At 40.6% G+C, this 22,331-nt stretch overlaps 1 long non-coding RNA gene across 1 annotated transcript in view; it reads right to left on the reverse strand.

The window, feature by feature from the left end:
• Positions 1-444: 444 nt before the first annotated feature.
• LOC309870382 overlaps positions 445-22,331 on the reverse strand; it is a 173,324-nt gene continuing 151,437 nt past the window's right edge. Inside the window, exons 3-4 of the long non-coding RNA XR_014314547.1 lie at positions 4,287-4,355; positions 445-1,386 (exon numbers count right to left, since the gene is read on the reverse strand). This is a non-coding gene — a long non-coding RNA (uncharacterized lncRNA). The remainder of the gene's footprint in view (positions 1,387-4,286; positions 4,356-22,331) is intronic.

Below are 22,331 nucleotides of genomic sequence, written 5' to 3' on the forward strand. Positions count from 1 at the left end.
GTTGCGTTTGGCCAAAGTGAAGGTTCACTGGACCCAGGAAGAGGCTTTCTGATGTTGGGAGATCACAGGCTTCAGATTAAAAGTCCTACACTCAACCCCATACACGACGTGGGACTTGGAACCTAGTTACTTCAACTCTACACTTCAATTTCTGTAAAATGCCATTAAAATTAAAATGTTCACCTTGCATGATACTTTCTGGGTTCAAGATCATGTGCATGCAGGATAGAATCATGTGCTCCACACATAGTAGCTTTTCAATAAACAGCAGCTAACTTTATTTTACTTTTAAGTAAGTTACGATGTAACAGTTAAAATATAACAATTATATTGCTACAATGATAGTTACATTGCTGAAAACAATTTTTGATCTTTTTGCATATATTTTCCCTCAGTCAGAGACAGTATATTCATTGCAAAAGAAAATGTGCTTCATTATTTTTCCTAAACAAGAATTTATCTTTTTTTACTATAAATGTGAGAAAAAAAATTGTTCAGAATTCAAAGACTCTAATATTAACATTTTGGTGTGTTTTCTCTCATTTGGTCTTCCCTAGGGTGATACTCTTTTATTCACCGTGATCATAGGATGTCTATGGTTCTCAACCTTAATTTTTTAATGTATTTATGCCTTTTGCTAAACAATATTACAAAGATTAGTGATTTATGTTACCAGATTCTGTTCTAATTATCTTCAGCTGTCTTCAAAAATAAAATTCCACCCCAAAGTTGGAGATTTTCCATATTAATGGGAAAATCGCCTTTTCTTTCTTTTTAAAGATTTATTTATTTATTTGACAGACAGAGATCAGAAGTGGGCAGAGAGGCAGGGAGAGGGAGAGGAGGAAGCAGTCTCCCTGCTGAGCAGAGCCCGATGCTGGGCTGCATCCCAGGTCCTGGGATCGTGACCTGAGCCTAAGGCAAAGGCTTTAACCCTCCGAGCCACCCAGGTGCCCTGGAAAAACACCTTTTTAAAAACAATCCCAACAAAGTGTACGTGGATCGCTCTATTCCTCCAAGGAAGTTTCTAGGCTAACAAGAGACAATCTCTGCAGTCACCCTCAAGGAGCTTCCCAGGGCAGATAAAATAAGGTTACAAATGACATCACATAATACATTGCAGGACCTGTGATCGATTTCAGCAGGCTTTCACAACTGTATTTGTACCCTGTTGACCGTTGTTGGAGGTCTTGGGGAAAACATGCCCTGCGCTTCCGTGGAGGTGTTTGGATGCAATTGGTCAAACCCATCAAACGGATGGGCTCAAAATCTGTTACATTATTTCACAGTCTCCCCCGCCCCCCTTGACTGGTGTGAACGTCTCTGTGCTTCCCCACGCTTCCACTCCGCCTGTCGTTCCTGGCTGCTCAGGGAGCATTTTGTAACCTGCGAAAGAAAGGAAGGCTTTGAAAACAGAACCGGGTTCTTTTTTTAGGAATATACAATGTTGACAGAAATATACTCCAGAGGAATGTCACGCCGCTTTTTTTTTTTTTGGTTCCTGGCACGGCTTCTTTAGTGCATCAGTAAGTGAAAAATGAGCACGGAAACTCCTGACAGTAGTAACGGGAGGAGTAACGTCGCCTCCAAGCCGACGATTAGATTCTACTGTACAAACAGGGAAACGTCTCTGAACTCCTCACCTCTGAAAGGTAAACAGCGAGAAGGAAATACTCCTCCCACGTGCTTTGAAGCATTCACCTTGTAAAAGGAAAAAAGGACTTCTTTCAAGAGTTCTTCATGCAGAGAGAAGAGGAAGTTCTTTGAAGTCCAGGATAATTTTGGGTCACCACGAAACCAACTACGCTTCGCTCTACAAGCCATCCTGACCTTTTGGACCAAATACAATAGAACCACAACTGGGTTATTTCTTCGTCAGTGTGTCTCCAGGAAAGTCACAAAAAACTATCACCACCGGAGAAGCTGCTGTCTTTGCTCCTTCTCCCAGCTCCCTGCCATTCCTTCGCTAAAAGGTAGACCACCTCCAGTGGGGGATTAAATAAATACACAGGGATTTTTTTTTTCCTCCTCTAAAAATATAACTATATGAGAGAAAAGATCCACTTTAGTGAAGTTAAGGTAACGTGTCTTTTCTCTTGATTAATTCAGTACTCAAAGCCAGGACCCAAGGGTTAAGTAGCCCTCTGATTTAAATTTAAATGGTAAATTAAATAGCTTATTGAAGGATGTTTAGAAAAGCAGTCCACAAAGACAGCTGGAAAATTCCCAGGAGGAATGGCCCCTTGGGCAATGTCTTATTGATTCTTCTGTTTGTCCAAATGGTTTTCTGGACCAAAGCTCAACAGCCTACAGAGCTAATTCAGTCCTCAACATCATCTCTCTCTCAGAGACTCTGAGCTCTCGTTGATGGGACCCGCTCTTTGGTTCAGTCACAGCGAGGAGGAGAACATCTCGAGGCATCTCAAAGATCTGTGTTTGGGTTTGGATGTTTTACACCAGAAACTTTGAAGCTGAAGTTTCAGAGGAATGGAAAAGCCAAATATTTTTCTTGTATTATACATAGTCACAAAACGACTTCTTTTCTAGAAAGAATATGTTTTATTAAAAAAAAAAAATACATGTGTGGCTTCCAGTCCTTTCGGCTTCTAACTCTCTGTGGCACTGCTCGTTGGCTCGGCGGGCATGGAACTAAGTTAGCAGAACCATTTGACCCACGGGCCAGACAACTTTGACTCCTGTGAAATGACTGTGAGCACACACCCCCTCATCACGGCTAGGCATCTCTCATTGTCACAGGGATGGTGATGAATCTGGACAAATAGATTAAAAATGGATTTTTTACAATTTCATGAAGTCTCGGGACTTTATAAAGTCTAGTATAGGTCAATGGTATCATCTCTGTTTTTTAAAAACACTAAACACTTGGGGCGCCTGGGTGGCTCAGTGGGTTAAGCCTCTGCCTTCGGCTCAGGTCATGGTCTCAGGGTCCTGGGATCGAGTCCCGCATCGGGCTCTCTGCTCGGCAGGGAGCCTGCTTCCTCCTCTCTCTCTGCCTGCTTCTCTGCCTACTTGTAATCTCTCTCTCTCTCTGTCAAATAAATAAATAAAATCTTAAAAATAAAAATAAAAACACTAAACACTCTATGTAAATAAGTCAATAGATACATGTTGTCTTATGCCTGAAGATTTCACAGAAAAATTCTCAAAACCTTCCTCAATGTCCAGTAATGGCTGTAAATGATGTGGGTCCCCTTTCTCGTATCCTAAATCTAGGGAGAATATCCTAAATCCATCCAAAATAACCATAGGACCAATAAAAGTCCACCCTTTAGGTGGCAGATAGGGCCTATACCAATCATTCCATCCCAAGATATGGTCCAAATTGTACATATAAAGAGATTCTAGATAAGTTTGAAATTCAATAAATATTTGTGGCTGATTATATGCCAGACACTATCTTTTCTCTTCCAGAGAAAGATTAGGAGCTTGAAAATATGGATGATTAGTTCACACACGTTTACATGAGTCAAGGAAGAGGTGCTCCATGGATGTTTTCTGAGCCTCTGAAAATAATAAAGAGAGATTTAATTATGAGGCAGTTGCTCAAAACACTGACAATGTAAGAGATGGAAACAAGCAGAATGGAACAATGATTTAGTCACACCTGACCTTCTTATTAGTCTATTTTATCTCTTCTATCCAAGTTTATTCCTCCTGTTGTGAATCGAGATCTTTATTTCTCAGGGTTATGGTGTGTTTTATGTCATTTGAGCCCCATAACATCTTTTGGGGATAGGTATTTTTTACTCACATCTTATAAATAAGGGAACTGAGCCTGACAAAGGCATAATAATTTTCTCACAGTAAAATAGTTAATAATCAGTAGACCCAAAACTTAGACCAGTTAATCCAAATATAAATCCCGTCAATTCTCCCGTAGATCATGCTAATCACTGCACAGGCATTCTCCAATGACAAATAGATCATATTCCAATACTTTGTTTTGGAATTTAAATCTGAATTTAATCTCTGTAGACACTATGTTATAAATGGCAGCAAAATTCCTGTCTAGCTCGGGAAAGACGGTTTCACCTGAAAGATGCAAATGAATCATTGCAGACTCATTAGACAGATTTCTGGGATCTGGAAACAAGAGACTTGTAATGACCGCCCCTCGCTACACGAGTTATTTGCATTTTTACAAAAAGTGCTTTGTATGTGACAATGAAGCTATAATTGGTGAAATTACATGTAATATTTCAGACAGAAGTGGTATGCAAACTGCTAGCATGGGAAAAAAGATAGTTTGAGACTTAGAAATTTACCACTGAGCTCACTTCTGCCTTAGATGCTCCTGATTTCCGTAACTTCTTTTCTTCCTCCACTTCAAAAAACTGCAAAACATAACAGAAATATAAGAAAGTACATAAAATATAAATATACCTCAATGAATTACCATAAATTGAAAACTCATGTTTGGGTACATACAGCATGTACTTTTTTTTTTTAATTTTTTATTTTTTATAAACATATATTTTTATCCCCAGGGGTACAGGTCTGTGAGTCACCAGGTTTACACACTTCACAGCACTCACCAAAGCACATACCCTCCCCAATGTCCATAATCCCAAGCATGTACTTTTTTTAATCTGGCTTCATTCAGTCACCAGTATTATTTTTATATCCATTCATGTTGTTTTATTTAATAATCATCCATCATATTGTTGAGGAATATTACATTGTATGGATATACCACAATTTCTTTGTCTATTTACCTGTTTGTTGATGGGCCTTTGAGTTGTTTCTAGCTTGGAAGTATTACAAATAGAGCTGCTATGAACATTTGTGTACAAGTCTTTGTATGGACATATGATTTCATTTTTAATGCATAGTTCCCTCTTAATGGAATGGATGGAGTGTGCGATAGGCATATGTTCACCTTTTAAAAAGTATCAAACTGGTTTTGCCTATCAGAATCATTTTGTGTTATTCTACAAACAATGCATGAGTGTTCCAGTTGTTCTATATCCACACCACTCTGTTTAATCTTAGCCATTCTAAGAAGTGTGTAATCCTATAAAATTGAGCTTTTAATTTGCAATTCCCTGATAATTAATGAAGTAGAACATCTTTTCATGTATCTTCCCATTTGCATATCTTCTTTGGGAAGTGTCTATTCAAGTCATTTGCCCATTTTTTTTTTTAATTGGATGGCTTCTTTTATTATTGAATAGTGAGTGCTCTTTATTTTGGGTATAAACCCTTAATAGATACATGATTTGAAAATCCTTTCTTCTGCTCTGTGGTTTATTTTCCATTCTCTTAATAATTTCTTTCTTTTTTAAAAAGATTTTATTTATTTATTTGACACACAGAGAAAGATCACAAGTAGGCGGGGTGGGGGTGGGGCAGTGGGAAGCAGGCTCCCCGCTGAGCAGAGAGCTTGATGCAGGGCTCAATCTTAGGACCCTGAGATCATGACCTGACCCGAAGGCAGAAACTTAACTTCCTGAGCCACCCAGGCACCCAATAATTTCTTTCAAAAACAGAAAGTTTTAATTTTGATGTATTATAATTTATCAATTTTTTTCTTTTTAAGAATCATGCTTTTGGCATCGTATCTAAGAAATCTTTGCTTAACCTCAGGTACTGTGAACTGAATGATGCCCCTTCCATTCATATACTGAAGCCCTAACTCAACATAACTATATTTGGAGATAGGACTTATGAGGATGTAATTAAGGATAAATGAGGACATAGCACTGGGGGCCCTGATCCAAGATGATTAGTTTTCTTATGAGAATAGACATCAGAGGGGCGCCTGGGTGGCTCAGTGGGTTGAGCCGCTGCCTTCAGCTCAGGTCATGATCTCAGGGTCCTGGGATCGAGTCCCGCATAGGGCTCTCTGCTCAGCTGGGAGTCTGCTTCCCTCTCTCTCTCTGCCTGCCTCTCTGTCTACTTGTGATTTCTGTCAAATAAATAAATAAAATCTTTAAAAAAAAAAAAAAAGAATAGACATCAGAGAACCTGCACTCTCTCTGCTATGGGGGTATTCAGTGAGAAGGCATCCATCTACATTAGAAAGAGAGTTCTTGCCAGAACCTGAATCAGCAAACACCTTGATCTTAGACCTGCCAGCCTCCAGAAAGGTGGGAAATAAATTTCGGTTGTTTAAGCCACCTAGACGGTAGTATATTTTTATAGCAGCCCAAGCAGACTAATACAGCAGATGATGCAAAGTTGGCCTGTATTTCCCTTTATAATTTTCATGGTTTAACATTTATAAAATGTAAAATCACTTGTAAAGTGATTTTTACATTTATGTCCATGATCCATTTTGAGCTATCTGTGTGTATTAATCTTTAAATTTATTTCAGTAAAATTTTACCGTTTTCAGTATCCTTAAGTATTTCATTCTCTCATATTTTTTGTTATTATAAACAGTATTTTTATTTCAATTTCTAATTGATCATCACCAGCACTGAGAAATATAATTTATTTTTCTGTACTGATCATACATGAGCCAACCTTGCTAAATGCACCAATTATTTCTAGTAGCTTTTTTGTAGACAGGATTTTCTACATAGAGGAACAAGTTGTCTGCAAATAAACACAATTTTACTTCTTTCATTCCAATCTGAATGCTTTTCCTTTCTTGCCTATGACATTGGCCAGAACCTTCAATATAACCAATGTTGAATCAAAGTGGCAAAAGTGGAAAGTCTTTGTTTTGTTCCTAATCTTTAACAGAGAATATTCAGTGTTCTTATGATGAACATTCATTCACCGTAAGTATGGTGTTGGCTATAGGATGTTTAAAAATGAAGGTTTTTAATTGCAATTGAATTCCTTTAACTGATAAATGTGTATGCAGATTATACATTTCTTCCTTGGTGTGCTTTTGTACTTATGTCTTGCAAGAATTTCTCCTTTACTTTTAATTATTCAAGTTTAATAACTTAAGATGACTCATAGCGCTCACATATTTTTCTTTTAATACATGTAGAAACAAAAAAGATATCATTTTCCTCTTTTCTGATATTGCTAATTTGTGTTTTTATTTCCTAATTGATATGAATACAGGTTTTCATAAGTTTCATAGATCTTCTCAAAGAACTAACTTTTGGTTTTATTAATTTTTCTCTATTGTTCTTCTATTTTCTGCTTCTTTGATTTATTTCTTATCTTGGGCTTACTTCAGGTTTCATTTGCCTTTTCTTTTCTCATTTCTTAATTTAGAAGCTGAGGTCATTGGTTTGTGATCTTCATTCCTTTCTAGTTTGGGCTTAGCGCTATAACTTTTCCTCTAAGTTCTGCTTTGTCTGTATCACACAATTTTTTAAATATTGTGTTTCCATTTTAATTCAATTAAAAATATTTTCTATTTTTAAAATTTCTTATTTGATCCATAAGTTATTTAGCAATTACTCTTTCTCTCTCTATTACTCTTTCTATTTCTCTATATTACTCTCTCTCTATTACTCTCTCTATTACTCTTCCATTTCCAAATACCTAAAAATTTTCCAAAAATATTTCTGTTGATTTCTGATTTAGTTTCATTTAATCAGGGAATACTTTTTATATGACTTTAATAATTTTACAGTTTTTAAATTTATTTTATTCTCATAACAATTGCACCTCTACCTGGAAAATAGTCTATGATCGCTGAGGAAAAAAAAAGTGTGTTCTTTGCTGTTTGGTAGTGTTTTCTGAAACTGCCAACTAGGCTGATTGCAGGTATTTCTGTAAATATAAATTAGATCATTTGATAGTGTTGTTCAAGTCAAATATAATTTTACTGATTTTTCTGTCTGTTTTCTGTCAATCATTGAAACCTCTGATTATATTTATAAATTTATCTATTTCTCTCTTTAAGTCCATCAGTTTTTACTTTATATAATTTGAAACTTTGTCAATAGGTAGTGCCAATTGTTTAAAATTTTGTACCCCTTGGTGAATTGCCTCATTTACCATTATAAGCTGACCTTTAAAATTTTTGTTCTTTCCTCTGAAATTCACTTTTTCAGACATTCATATAGTTATTCTAACTTTTTTATTAATTCATCTTAACATTGAATACCTTTTCCTATTTTTCATTTTGAGAACTCAGTAGTCAGTCTAACAGTTATGCCTTTAAAAGCAATTTGCTTCTTCCCTGCCCCCTCTACCCTGGCTGCAGTGTGTGATTTCTAAGTGTGATTTTCTTTTTAGTTATTGGAATTTATAGGACTTCTTGATTCTGCATCATGATCCTTCTTGTCTTTTTTCAGCTGTATATTATCCACTGTTTAATCAAAATACAATTTTCTATTAAAATCATATATGATAACTTTCTAGAGTTTTAATTTTAATTCTTGTTACACTTTCCAGTTCTCTAACAAAGTTCTCAATTATCTTTCATCTCTTTAAACATAAAAAGTAGAGCTACTTTAGGGGCGCCTGGGTGACCCAGTCATTAAGCATCTGCCTTCAGCTCAGGTCATGATCCTGGGGGTCCTGGGATCAAGCCTCTCATCAGGCTGCCTGCTCGGTGGGGAGCCTGCTTCTCCCTCCTCAACACCCTCTGCTTATGTTTCCTCTTTTGTGGTGTCTCTCTCTGTCAAAAAAAAAAAAAAAAAAAAAAAAGATAAATAAAATCTTAAAAAAAAAAGTCAAGCTACTTTAAGGTCTATGTTTGAATATTTCAGTATCTGGGGTTCCTATGGGTGTGTTTCTATGATCTGATACTTCTGCTTATTTTCCTTCATGTTGTGATGTCTTCCCATGTTCAAATTATTCTTGAAATAATTTAAGACCCAAATCGATGTTATATTTCTTGAGAAGGGATCAGTTTGTTTGAGTATGAAAGGGACCTGGTAGTGGTAATACTCCAGGAAACTCTTAACTTAATATTAGGAATTGAGATGGTATAAAGCTAGGCTTTTCTATTTGTAGGACTTTTATTCCTGATTCATCCATATTCCCAGGATGCAACCCTCAGGATCTTAACTAGAGTAAGAGTTGTTCACAGGTGTTCATATCTAGAGTGACTCTTACTTACTTACTCTAACTTCGCTCTGCAAGACTGTTAAAAATGACACCTACTCTTACCACACTTGGGAGAGGAAGAAGGAAAAACCATAAGGTTAAAAGAACCCCAAATATTGAGGTTATTACCCTAAGTCTACATCCTCCCCCAAATCCTGGTTCCGTTGCTTATCTCTTACTTGTCTTCACTCCAGTACACTTAATAGACTTCTAAAACTTTCCTTTTTCCAACTAGTCTATTTTTCTTTCAGCAGGGAAGGTGATTCGAAATATTTAATTTATCATTATCGGAAGAAGTAACTCTTTTTCCACTTGCCTTTGTTTTGTTTTGGTTTGTTTTCAGCTGTTACTATGGCAGTGGGGAACACTGGCAAACTGAACTGTGGCTGGTGGTGAACAATTGTAGGAACATAAGTGTCATTTATAATTAAAAGTGTTTGTAATCTTCCCAAATAAATGACGCTTACAGATGCTTCTTGCTTCATCCTTAATTTAAATAAAATAGATAAGTCCAATCTGAACATTGCCCTCTGCATTCCTAGTAACTTTTCTCTGAGAGTCTTTGGACCTACCTAAACTACTTCTACTGTAATTCAATTGTTTTGTGTCTGTTAAGTCCTCATTCTCTGAGTAGCTTGCAAGTACTTTATCCTACATCTTTTTTCTATCTCCTTTTGAAGACCATCCACATTATTACAATGATGGGTACTCAAGAAATAAAATTGCTCGATGCCCTCACTTGCCCTCAAGAAGTATCCCAAGGTTATTTTGTTGCCATTGAAGATCTTCATCCTCTGCCACCACCATACTCCCCAGCCTTGTATTACAACTCTGCTTCCCCGATGCCTAGACACAAAAGGTGAATGCTCTAATCCCACTGCTTACACACTGTGCATCTGTACACTCAGAGTCTGCCTTGTAAATTCTAGTCCTTCTGCCCCGATTCCCTTCCTCTCTGCTGTACTCCGTCTAACACCTACTATACTCCTGCTTAGCTGTGGGAACTCAGACACCACCTCCTCCAGGAAGCCTTCCTGATCTATTACAGTAAATGCTGATTATAGGTGTTCCATCGTAGCCCCATTCCAGTGCTTTCAGGACTATATTACAATCATCTCTTTATCTGTATGTCTCCTACACTTGACTGTGAATTTCTCAAGAGGCTTATGAATTCATTGTCTATATACCTATTGCTTTTCCAAATCCTAGATTCTCAATAAATACTGAATAAGTGACTAAATACAGAGATATTACAGATAAAAGGAATGAAGATGCTGAATTAATAGTCAGTTGCTGAAAATCACCAAAATGGGTGGTAACAATATGAGTGCTTTAGACTATGTTGTCAGACCTCTGTGAGCTATGCTACCAAAAACTAAACATGCCAAGGAAAATCCTTAAAGAAGAAAAAGAGGTAAACGTAATGTTCACCTTTAAAAGAAGGAAAAAAGGAAATTGGTCAGCCCAAAACCCAGCTCCTGGGAAGTTACTAAGATAAATCATCAAAATGATCAATTTGCAATCACCTAGAGGAGCAAAACAGACTGGGTAGGAACCAACATGGCTTTTAGAGAAACAAATCATGCCAGACCAATTTAATTTCCTTCTATGATAGAGTGACAGGCCGTGTAGATAAAAAGGATGCAATAGATGTAATCTCCCTAGACTTCTGTAAGCCTTTGATTCTGTCCTACCTGACATTCTCATCAACAAACTGGGGAGATCTAATCTAAACCACACAACTATTCAGCGGGTGCACAGCTGACTGGGCAGAGGCCTCCAGAAAGCGGTCGTCAATGACTTACCATCAGCCCAGGAGAACAGAACTGGCAAGAAGCCTTGTGGTGGGGCCTAGGATCGTTTGAAATTTTTACAGTTAAAATGGAAGGAAAAATCATGTCCAAAAAAAGACGTATGTAATAAAAGATATGTTTGCACAGGAACTGCTACAGATATATTTGGAATCTAAAGAGTGTCTCTGCTTGGGATGACTTGGCATGAAACAAATGGATCAAAAGCAAATACATACGTGGTGAGCGACCTCTCTTCATATTGGATTGCATTACGTATCAGTGAGATGCCAGGTCTATAGCGGTAACCCCAGAAGTGTCATCACTTCCACACACACGCCCACCACTGCCCGTGTGGTCTTCCCGAGTAAAATCTCTGCTAAGCAACACCCTGCTGTGTGCTTCTATCATCTGTTTGTCCTGGGGCGCTGTGGACTGCCTGCCGGCTCCATCCCTACTATCCCTTGCCCCAGCCTCCTCTGCTGGTGACACAGACCACTTCAACCCAAACTTCCCTCTTCTCATTCTGTCTCGTGAAATCTACTTGCACTCGCAATACCGGCCCACCTGCTCTCACCCGTGTTTTCTTCCCTTGCTCAGTCTCTGGTAGGTGCAGGGGAATGAGATAGATTGAATGGAAACTTGGAGTTTCCATCTGAAAACTATTGGAGTTTCCAATAGTTAGGGAGAGACATTTGGAGATGAACTGATCATCAGGACCCTGTAGGGTTGTGTTTTTTTAGTTTTTTTTTTTTTTTTAAAAAGGACAATTTCATGCCTGGGTAGCTCAGTTGGTTAAACATCAGTCATGGCTTCAGGGTCCCGAGATCAAGCCCCACATTGGGCTCTGTACCCAGAGCTCAGTGTGGAGTCTGCTGGAGATTCTCTCTCTCTCCCTTGGCCCACCCCCCTGTGCTCTCTCTCTTTGTCTCTCTCTCTCTCTCTCTCTCAAATAAATAAATAAATAAATAAAATCTTTTTTAAAAATAAATAACAGGAAAGTTTCAGTAGGTTTGAGGTTAGGGTCTGGAAAATAAAAGGTGGGAGAGATGGCTTGATGGAGTGGACAACGAAACAGAATGGGGTTAAAGAGAATAATGTTGGAAATCAGGTTTGGGATTCAGCTGAGATCTGGCCGTCAACCACCACCCAAAAGACAAGAGATGACAAATGGTGGTGTCGATGTGGAGAACCGAGAACATTGTGCACTGTTGGTGAGAACAGGAGCTGGGGTAGTCACTGTGGAAAACAGTATGGAGGTGTCTCAAAAAATTAAACAGAGAGCAACCCTATGATTCAGCAATTTCCCTTCTGGGTATTTACCCCAAGAAAATGAAAAGACTAACTCTAAAAAATATCTGTACTCCCACGGTTATAGCAGCATTATTTGTAATAACCAAGACATAGAAATAACCTGTATCTATCTATCAGTGGGTGAGTGGATTAAGAAGTTGCAGTACATGTATAATTCAGCCACGAAGAAGGGAAATCCTGCCATTTTGCGACAACATGGGAAGACCTTGAAGGCATTATGCCAAGTGAAATAAATCAGAGAACGATAAATACTGTATGATCTCACTGACATAGGGAATCTAAAAAAGAACAGCACCACCAAACTCACAGAAAGAAAAAAACAGACTTGTGGTTGTGAAAAATGGGGGTTGGAGGGAGGGGGAACTGGAGGAAGGTGGCCAAAATGTACAAACTTCCAGTTAGAAGATAAGTCCCAGGGATGGGTTACATAGCGCGGTGACTACAGCTAACATTGCTGTGTGACATACAGAGGATGTGTGAACAGAGTAGATCCCAAGAGTTCTCATCACAAGGAGAACATTTTTTTTTCTCTTCTTTTCTTTTTACTGTATCTCTAGGAGATGAAGGAGGCTAACTAAAGTTATTATGGTATTTGTTCACGATTTACGTACGTCAAGTCTTAAACTACACCTTAAAATACACCTTAAACTTAGACAGTGCTGTGTGTCGATTATTTCTCAAATTGGCAGTTGAGACAACGGCCCAAAGATAAGGTACGAGACGCCAGAACCGCAGAGTGGTAGGAAAAGCACTTGCCTTGAAATCATAAGATCTGCCACATTAATTAGCTCTTTGACATTCAGAAATTCATTCAGATTTTCCAAGTCGGATCTGTCAACTGTAAAATAAGGTTATTACCTAACAAATCAACACAAGAAAACCAAATCAAATATTATATATGAAGAAACAGAAGAGCATAAAGCAGTATACAACTGTTTAATTAGTAGTAGTGGTAGTAGACCATATACCACTATATCACGGTAGTATACCACGATACCCACTGGGTATATAAGCTTTAGGTCAAGAGGGTCCGAAAGAGGGACAGGGATTTTGATTACATGATAGGAGCACCTTTAAGACCCAAAGGAACATCTTCATGTAAAAGGAGATAAAGAGTCTTCTCTTTGGATGGCAACCTTGGGAACAAACGACCGAGTGCCCTAATTATTTCTTTTTCAAGATTTATTTATTTGAGAGAGAGGAAGAGAGAGCAGATGAGTGGTAGGAGGGACAGAAGGAGAAAGAGACTCTCCAGCAGACTCCTCATTGAGTGTGGACCTGACATGGGCTTGAAATCATGACCTGAGCCAAAATCAAGGGTCGGATGCTTAACTGACTGAGTCACCCAGATGCCCCTGAATTCCTTCATGAAGCATTCGTCCTCCGTGGTCATTTATGCCACCAAACTCAGCAGCAAAAGTCTAAGAACTCAAATCACTCTCTAGAAACATAATGCCGACCAGAGTAACAGCAGTAACATGAAAATCACCTTAGCCACCTCATCTAAGTACTTCAGGTGAAATGTTTTGGGGGACAGTATGATTCAGGGAATTGCTTTAATACCCCGATCTGCATATATGGGCAGGGTAAAAGGAGCCCAGTAGGAAATGATGCATTCAATATCTTGACTTAAACTCCTCATCCTTTACATTTCTCGATTTTTCCTGGCTGGGAAGATTGTCCATCTTCTCAAACCAGCTGGACTTACGTCCAGCTTTTCTTGTGATTAGTGGGAAGGTCACCTGCCTCCCATACTCACGTTCAGTGCCTATAAATTAAAATTATCTTGTCAACATTGATTTTACTGAATTCAGAGTCGTCTTGTCTCTCCTTCCTTACCACCTTTTAAAAAAAAATTTCCTTGCTTGAACAGAAAACATGATTTTACACACGCTCATGAGTGACGGAACTATCCCGTCTGTCTCTAGTACCCTTTATAAGAATATGTTTTTATAAAGTGAAGCAGGAACATGGCTAAGATCCTTCCCGCCCTGGCATAAGACTCTCTGAGATTGAAGTTTCCAAAATCCTGGATGTGAACAGATTTCCTGAGTTCCGAGCTTCCGCCGCATGTGCCCCGGTGGTCCTTCTGTCTGGGTAAGAGACAGCACATGAGCCCGCAGACAGAGATGGCTGTCCTTCTTGCGTGCTTCTGGAAAGCCACCCCAGCAGCTGGACCACTGCTATTTTTATGCAAACTCGTGTTCGAGAGATAAGGAGAGGTCTGCTCTGCTCTCTGGGGAGGAATCTTAACTCTAAAAATGGCCAATTAGATTAAAGGTCCCTTCTGGAAAGAACAAAATAACAAGCAAATGGAATTTGTATTATGTAAAGATGGGCGGCTTAGATGTTGTTCGAGATAACTTCTGAATTCACTAACAGGACTCCCTCTTCTCAGGAACAATTAGGCAAGAATCCAGCAGTGATGATCTCAGGAACATTCAAATCTTGTTCATTTTGCTGGCTATATTCAGATCACAGCAGGGCTCCTCTGTAGTCCTTGTCATGGGCTTACAGATCTGTGGGTTGGAAGAGTCCCCCCTCCACACACACACAGTTATGTTCCTGCATCGTCATGCTATCTGGGGAAAGTTATCAGAAGCAGAATCACTCTCCCCCATTTCGCGGGGGAAGGGACTGGAATCCACGCTCACGCCATGGGGTGTTGGTTGAACTGTCCCCAAACCGAGACCTTTGCCTTCTCAGAGAGAACTCTGCTGCATCATAATTCTTTTTATAGCTGCTGATGTATTTTGAATATTGAATTGTCAGGGAAGGTGGTAAGTGTCACTCTCACGCGGCCGCTTGTCCATTCTAACTCTTCGTTTGTCATGGCTTTGGTCATGTATGTTCTTTATAATATAAATTTGCGGGTGGGGAAAAAGTGGTTCCTTGTCGTCCAGTTAGGGGTGACTCGACAATCCCACTGCAGTAAGGTCTGAGCAGATGAGGTCTTGGGAGTGGTGAGGAGGAGAGGCAAGAAGGCAGCCAGAGGAGCTCCCTAATCAAAGCCCGGGATCTGGAATGAGGCTGTGAATGAGGCTGCTTTGGAGGCAGAATTAGGCTTCAAGCTGTAAAATACGGTGACGGTTTTACTCCAAGTAGCTTTTTTACAAAGTCCACGTGAACCTACTCTACTTGACACACCTGAATTAATTCATTTTATTCCCATTCTACAACGAGGTGTTACTGTACTATTTTACTCCTAGGAAAACTGAGTAAGTAGCCTAAAATAGAATGTAAATGGCGGCGTTTTTTAATTTGTTCCCTTATGAATTACTGATTCGTAACAGTATTTAGGAGACAGAAATAAACTTAACTCTCGGCTTAAACCTAGGTTAAATCCGTAAAGAAAGGTCAACCTCAAAATATAATTCAGGAAATTATCTAATACGTTTTCCTTTTTTTTTTTTTTTTTCACTTTATAATCAAGGGGGAGAGGACTTAAGTTGAAGAAGAGAAAGAAATAGCAGATATGATGAAGGAAGGAGCTGGTGAACTAATGTGAGTGGTCAGCATTGTAGTTCAGGCATCCCAAAGCGAACAGAACATCTTGGTTAAGGGCAGGAAGCTGAACACCTACCATCATCTACAAATGCACTTTGATACTTTGAATCCCTTCTCCTGGTCCGGTTGCCATCTTTTGCATCCTCCCTAGTGCTTTCTTGGGATGCTGGCCACCCTGGTGAACTGAGAGGCACTCCCTGATCACCAACTCATGTCATTGTTTGGACCCCAACAGAAAGCAGAGCTTTGGAATGGTGGAAGGTGCCAGAAAAGTGTGCTATAAAAAGACAGGCGGAGGCATCCCTGGGTGGCTCAGTGGGTTAAGCATCTGCCTTCGGCTCAGGTCATGATCCCAGGATCATGGGATCGAGTCCCACATCAGGCTCCTTGCTGGACGGGAAAGCCTGCCCCTCTCCCTCTGCTTGCCACTGTCCCGCTTGTGCTCTCTCTCTCTCTCTCTGTGTCAAATAAATAAATAAAATCTCCAAAAAAAAAACAAAAAACAAAATAAAACAGGTGGAATTTCCTGACAGCAGACAGAAGATGGAGGGAGGAGGGGAAACAGTGAAAGGAAGAACTAAACAGAGCTTCCGTCTAGATAAAAAGCAGAAAAAATTTGCTAAGGGTGATACCATACGCAGAATACTATTGCTATATGAAGACCAAAGAGACGTAAACGTTAAGGGTACAAATTTGCAACTAGTCGATAAATAAGGTCTGAAGATCCAGGGCACAGCCACAGCGTCCTGCATTGTGAACTTCAGAGTCGCTACGCGAGGAGATCCTCCTTATTCTCCCCACTAGGAGATACGCGACGTGATAGAGGAGCTGGAGGACGCTGCGGCGGCGATCAGATCGCCACACGTAAATGTCTTCCATCAACACATTGTACACCCTACGCTTGTACAATGCTCTCGGCCAAATATATCTCAATAAAAATAAGAAGAAACATCATTATTTCTTCAAGGATCCGTGAGGATATAGGAATGGGGGAGGCCTTCCCTAACAACACTCATCATCCTTGACAAGAGTTGACTCCGCGTCCAAGATTTTTCCATGCTCTACCTCAGTTCATCTTTACGGGCTTCTCCTATCATCACTGTTTCAGTGAGGAGGGAAAAGAGGCCCAGTGAGATCAAACACCTATCCCAAAGGCACTCAGCCCCTGCAAAGAAAGTCCTTTCTGAAGAAAAATGAGTAAAAAAAATAAGGAGAGCCAACATTTATTGAATGTTCCTCTGTGCCGGGCATGGTTCAAAGCCTTCCGCGTGTATTATCTTCTTCAGTACATCATCTGAGGCAGCCGCTATTTTATCAATGAGGAAACTGAGGCACAGAGCGCTTCAACTGTCCATGACCTCCAGCTAATGCACAGCCAAACCAGGATTCAAATCCCGACTGAAGAACCTTGGCCCTTTAGAGTTAACAATTATACCGACCTCATTAAGTTGTTCTATCAAGTGAGTTGACATCTGTAGAAGGCTTAGCATTGTGCCTTGTACATAATAAGCATTTAAGAAAATTATTTTATTATATTATTACTAATAAGATCATACGCTGCTGCTTCTCAAAATGTAGACTGGGTAGCACCGAAGTAAAACCGGAAAGATCAACATTCTAGGAAAAACTCTCTACAAGAGAATGATCAACAGGTATAAACATAGGGGTTTTTCAAGGATAACTCACCTTGGATTTGAACACCGGAATATTAATGCTCCAAGGAAATACATCCAGGATACTGGGCATGAAATTGAGGAGAATGATTGGCCGGGAAGAAACTGAAGGGAAAGTTGCCCAGGATAGAGTTTGGAGCTGGAAATCCAACGCAGAAGGAAAATCAACTTAATTCCAGCAGGTTGTGTTTTTTGAGGAAAAGAAAGGAGTGTACACATTTCTAGAGCTCCATCTCCATCATTGCCCAAGGTCCTTGCCGTGTCTTCGAAGTGCCCAGAAAAGAGAGTGACAACTGTTTTTTTTTTTACCCTATTACTATCCATGAGGAAAAATTCCTGCCACGGGGGGAGGGTAACTGAGTCTGTGGACGGGAGGGTCTCATCTGTGCGCGCATTTGCAGCTGGACTCTTGTTCAAGTTCACGCTCATACGTGTGGGACAATGACTTATCCTTCCTTTTGAATAATCAGGTTGTATTCCCGGTTTGGACTTCTGCAAGAAGAAGGGTAGTGGGTCTCTTAGCCTGGGTCAAAGAGCAGAGAATTCCTGTTTGATCTCTTGACCTTGCTTTGTTGTCTAAGATGAAATTGTGTTGACAGCAAAGCCAGCTTCCTGGGCCAGCAACCTGTGCAATCAGCCCAGACCCTGTGCTCAGAAGGACCCTGGGTTTGATTTAATGCTCTGCTGTCACTGTCTTGCAACTCTTTAAGAATTTTATCTTTGGACGGATGTTTTTTAAGTGAAATCCAGTGAGACAATTGGGAATATGTGAGCAGAGCAAACATACAGAGTGTTCCTCCGTTCCCAGTTGTCCCATTCTTGTCTAGCCTTTGGGATGCCCCTTGACTTTGGATGTGTGGAACTCACAGAGGTTCGAGGAGAGCATGAGGTGAGCATGTGGCACTGCTAGAAGTTGCAGGTACCAGGAAGGGAAATAAAAACAGCTGAGTGCATTGTGTGCGGCATTTGCAGTGTTCTGATAAGCATAAACCACATATGCATATATAAGTGCTGAAACAGGCATTGTGTGATTTCCGTGCTTATGAACAAAACGCTCCTAAAATTTCTTTGAAAACTGGCATCCCACGCTATAAAGATGAATGGTACAATCTGTGCTAAGAGTTTAAGTTTTTTTTAATTTCCTTTACCTAGAATGACATTAAATAGCACAGAGTCTCTAGAAGAAGAGAGAAGGAGTTTTAGATTTTAATGCCTTTAACGGCATTTTTTTCCTGCTCTCTGAGCAAGAGGCCCCCATTTTTATTTTGCACTGAGTCTGCAAGTGATGTAACCCACCCTCATTGACATGTTCCCTGGGCCCGAGAGCCATGGTGTTTCTGAGGCACCCCTTTCTTGTTGGAATTCATCCCACCCAGCCTGAGTCACTACGTAGCCTCAGACACTCTTGGTGTGTTGGGGGAAGCAAGACCAGTAACACTCCCGCTGCTCTGGAGCGACTGGTTCCATCGTAGCCATTCTCTCATTCACTACAGCTCCCTTACCTCAGCTGGACTAAATCGCTGTCTTCTCCATTCCCAGAGTCCTCAGTGAGCATCACTAGATCACTTCTTGTTCTGCATTGGCTTGGCTTCCATGTTTTCTCTTTCCCGTTGGACCGTTAAGTAGTTCTTGGATGGCAAAGACAAGAAGTCTGTGTCATTTCTCTTGTCTAGTCCAGACCTTGAACACCAGTCACTCACAAACACTGTTACACTAAATCACATCTCCTCCCCTCAAGGTTCACCTCCCCATTCTCCTCCATCACCTCCTCATACATGCATACCAACCCCTTTCTCCCCTAGTCCCCGACAGGAGAACTGTTTCCTTGTCTTTGCATTATCCCACTGAACTAAACACAGCCGCCAATAGTCTACCTAAGAAACACTCCCTCGAAACCCGTGACCAACCCCTTCCTCCATCTGGTGGCATCTCCAGTCTACCATGCCCTCATCTCCGAGGGCAATGGAAGACATAAATAACTGCATACGGTTTTATGGGCCAGAGTTGGATTCCCAGATTGGCTTCTAGCTCACGTCTCTGGCCAAACCAGTCAAGTTTCCCAAGCTTCAATTTCCTCATTTTCTTAAACAGGCGTGAACATCGTAGCCCCAGAGAGTGTGGTTGCGATATATGCCTGTCATTTCTACAGTGTTTGCTGTGTATTTTGTAGATCCAGACTACATAACCGATGTTATTATTACTATTCCTATCTTCAGGAAGTTTCTATTATTAGGTTTCAAATCAGTGAGACATTTGCTGAATGTTTGAAGACCCAACAAAGACCAAGGAGCTAAATAGCACCCATCCCCTGGGATGGTCAGTAGGCATAGGCGCTGTGACTGCACACCCTGCTTCCCTCGTTCAGAAGATTGTGCAGAAGAGCTGGAGCCTAAAATAAACAGGTCTGGTCTATAACGCTAAGTAAAGAGTAGGCACACCAGGTTGGGGGAAAAAAATATAAGCCATGTATGGACGTGACTCTGTTCTTATTCCTGGTTATACCAATCTGTGTGCACACAGTAGGCTGGGGGAAAAGGGAGCAGCAGCCCAAGAACATTTTGTTTTGAAGTCCAGGCTAGAATGTTCTAGGCTCTTCTTCCATTGGAGTCGTACAAACCCGTCACTCCTAGGACTTGGCCAATGAATTCTGTTCAGTGTGTGTGTGTGTGTGTGAGTAGAGAATATGGGATATGTAACTTAGACCCTGCAGTCTGTATCTCAACACGGGATATGTAGAGATAAGGACTATAGTCCTTTATTTTAGGTCTCCCTTCCAGTGGGCCAAGAGCTGCTTGCTTGATTACAGTTAAGGGTAGTAAGCACCAGTGTCCAGAGGCACCCTTGGGCTTCTGATGGCCCGGTCATCCTCTGACTCACCTTCCCAGAAGAAAGCATTTTTAAATGGAAGAATCCTTTATTTCTTAATATTTAGTGAACACCTACTTTGAGAGCAGAAGAGTAACAAGTGACCAGCCCTGCCCCTAAGAAAACTCAGTCTTTCTCAGAATGTCAGAAAAAGATACCGACCTATTTCACTAAAGACAGAGTGGACCTCTTCACCTGAATATTTGGACTCATGTTGCAAACTTTAAAATTAATATTTAAAGCCACAGGCTGTGTGTGTGTGTGTGTGTGTGTGTGGTGTGTGCGCGTGTGCACGTGTGCAGATGACGAGGGGAAAGTAAGCCGAGATTAGAAGATAAGGCGACTGTGACAGTTAATGAGTCAGCAGCTGCTGGTGGCAATGACTTCAAGAACTGGACACAAAAGCAGAAACTATTTTTAGGCTCCAATTTCTGTTCCTGCCAACTCTTTGCAAAAGAACGTAGATCTTCTTTACAAATCATGGGCCTCCTTTTCCGGGCTTTTCTCGTCCTCACCTGTAAGTCATCTTTGGAACAACAAATACATAAGACCCATCTGGAGATTTTTTTTTCCAGGCTCTGCCTTGGCTGCAATTGGTCTGGCCTCACAAACAAAAGAGAACTTCTTAATTCACTAGTCCTTTATTCAGCTACTTTCTTAGCCCTCTCCAGGATGGCTCCAATAAGGATGGCGTCTCCCTGAAGGCCTTTTTTAGCCATATGGAGAGAAACTTCTCCACAGACTCTGTGCTGTGTACACTCACCAGTCCTATAATGGAATGCCAGCAATGTTGCCTAAAGCAACCTGACACACACAACAATATGTGTATTCATTGGCCTATTAAACAGTGAAACAATTCCACAGCACAGGTTCTGTGATCCGTGGGTCACAAACCCTCAGATTCTCACTCTTTCCTTCTGCACATATCACCCCCTGCCCCCAGAACACGCACTTTATTGCACGTTTTGTGGCAAGATTTATGACAATTATCCCCCAAATCCATAATTAGCAAGTGGTAACAGATAGGTAGATAGACCCACTTAGAGTGACATCTCTGACAGATTGATACCCCTCCCCCCTTAAAAATACCTGCAAGGCTTCTCGTTTTGAACGTGGCTCTCCTCACAGTGTTGGCAAGCCTAGTCTCGTGTTCACAGAAGGGGAGGGGGCTGTAAAAGCTACATGTTCTCACAAGCATGGCAGAGCCCATGCATAAACCATTGGGCTTTGCAATTAAAAACAGGTTTGGCTTCCCGCTGCATCAGTTAGACGACGTCAGAGCAACAGTCATCCCGAAAACTTTCCCTTGTGAATTCAAATGAACTGTGAGTCTTGGGTTTCTCTCTGTTTGCCTGTGCATGCCTGGAGAGTGGATTGTTGGAAGGGGTCTGTGTGTTTCTTTCCGGGGTCATGCACTGATATGTACGTTTTGAATCATTGCGACCAGCTTGGTCTCTGTGACACTTTGCATTCTGTGTTCCTTGGGTACATGGGTAGCATTCTGGATTCATTCCGTCAGGATGATGAGTACAGGTAAAGTAACTCTCCGAGTCTGATCCTTTGGCTGTAGGAAATGAGCTCTCATTCTACAGATCCGCCTGAGCATTTGAGTAGCACAGACTGGACGTGAGTTTCAAAGATCCTGAAAAACATTAACACGTTTGTTCCCAGGAAGTTGAGTCAACTTGCCTACAATGACGGCTAATCATATCTTTGCCATCGTCATCCTTGGACAGTGCGCTCAACTGTGAGATTGTGTACTATTTGGAGAAATCACTCCTGACCCTTGCTTTATAGTGAAGAGCCTGGAAGAGATTGTATCAGCCAATTCCAGTTCCAATGAAATCACCTATTTTGTACAAGGCAGTTCACTTCCATACTTTTTCTCTTCTTCTTTTCCCCATTCAACTAAGCAGAAAGGAACAAAGCAGACACTGCTCTTGAGGCATAACTGCTTAAAGACAGGTTTGGAAGTTTGCCACAGAAGAAACTACAAAGGAGCCAAACCTAAGCCAAGATACAAAAACTGTCAGAGCACGGGCCACTGTGTCTGTGAAGAGGTTTCCACAGGAGAACAGGCCACCGGCACTCGGGCCCCTCCACTGATGTTCAAAGAAAGTTCTGTGAAAAGACCATATATGAGGAATGTCCGATTTTCAATAACGATGGTGGTGATCAACATTAATTAAAAAAG

The sequence above is a fragment of the Mustela nivalis genome (genome assembly GCF_964662115.1).
Source record: "Mustela nivalis genome assembly, chromosome: 7".
Lineage (NCBI taxonomy): Eukaryota > Metazoa > Chordata > Mammalia > Carnivora > Mustelidae > Mustela > Mustela nivalis.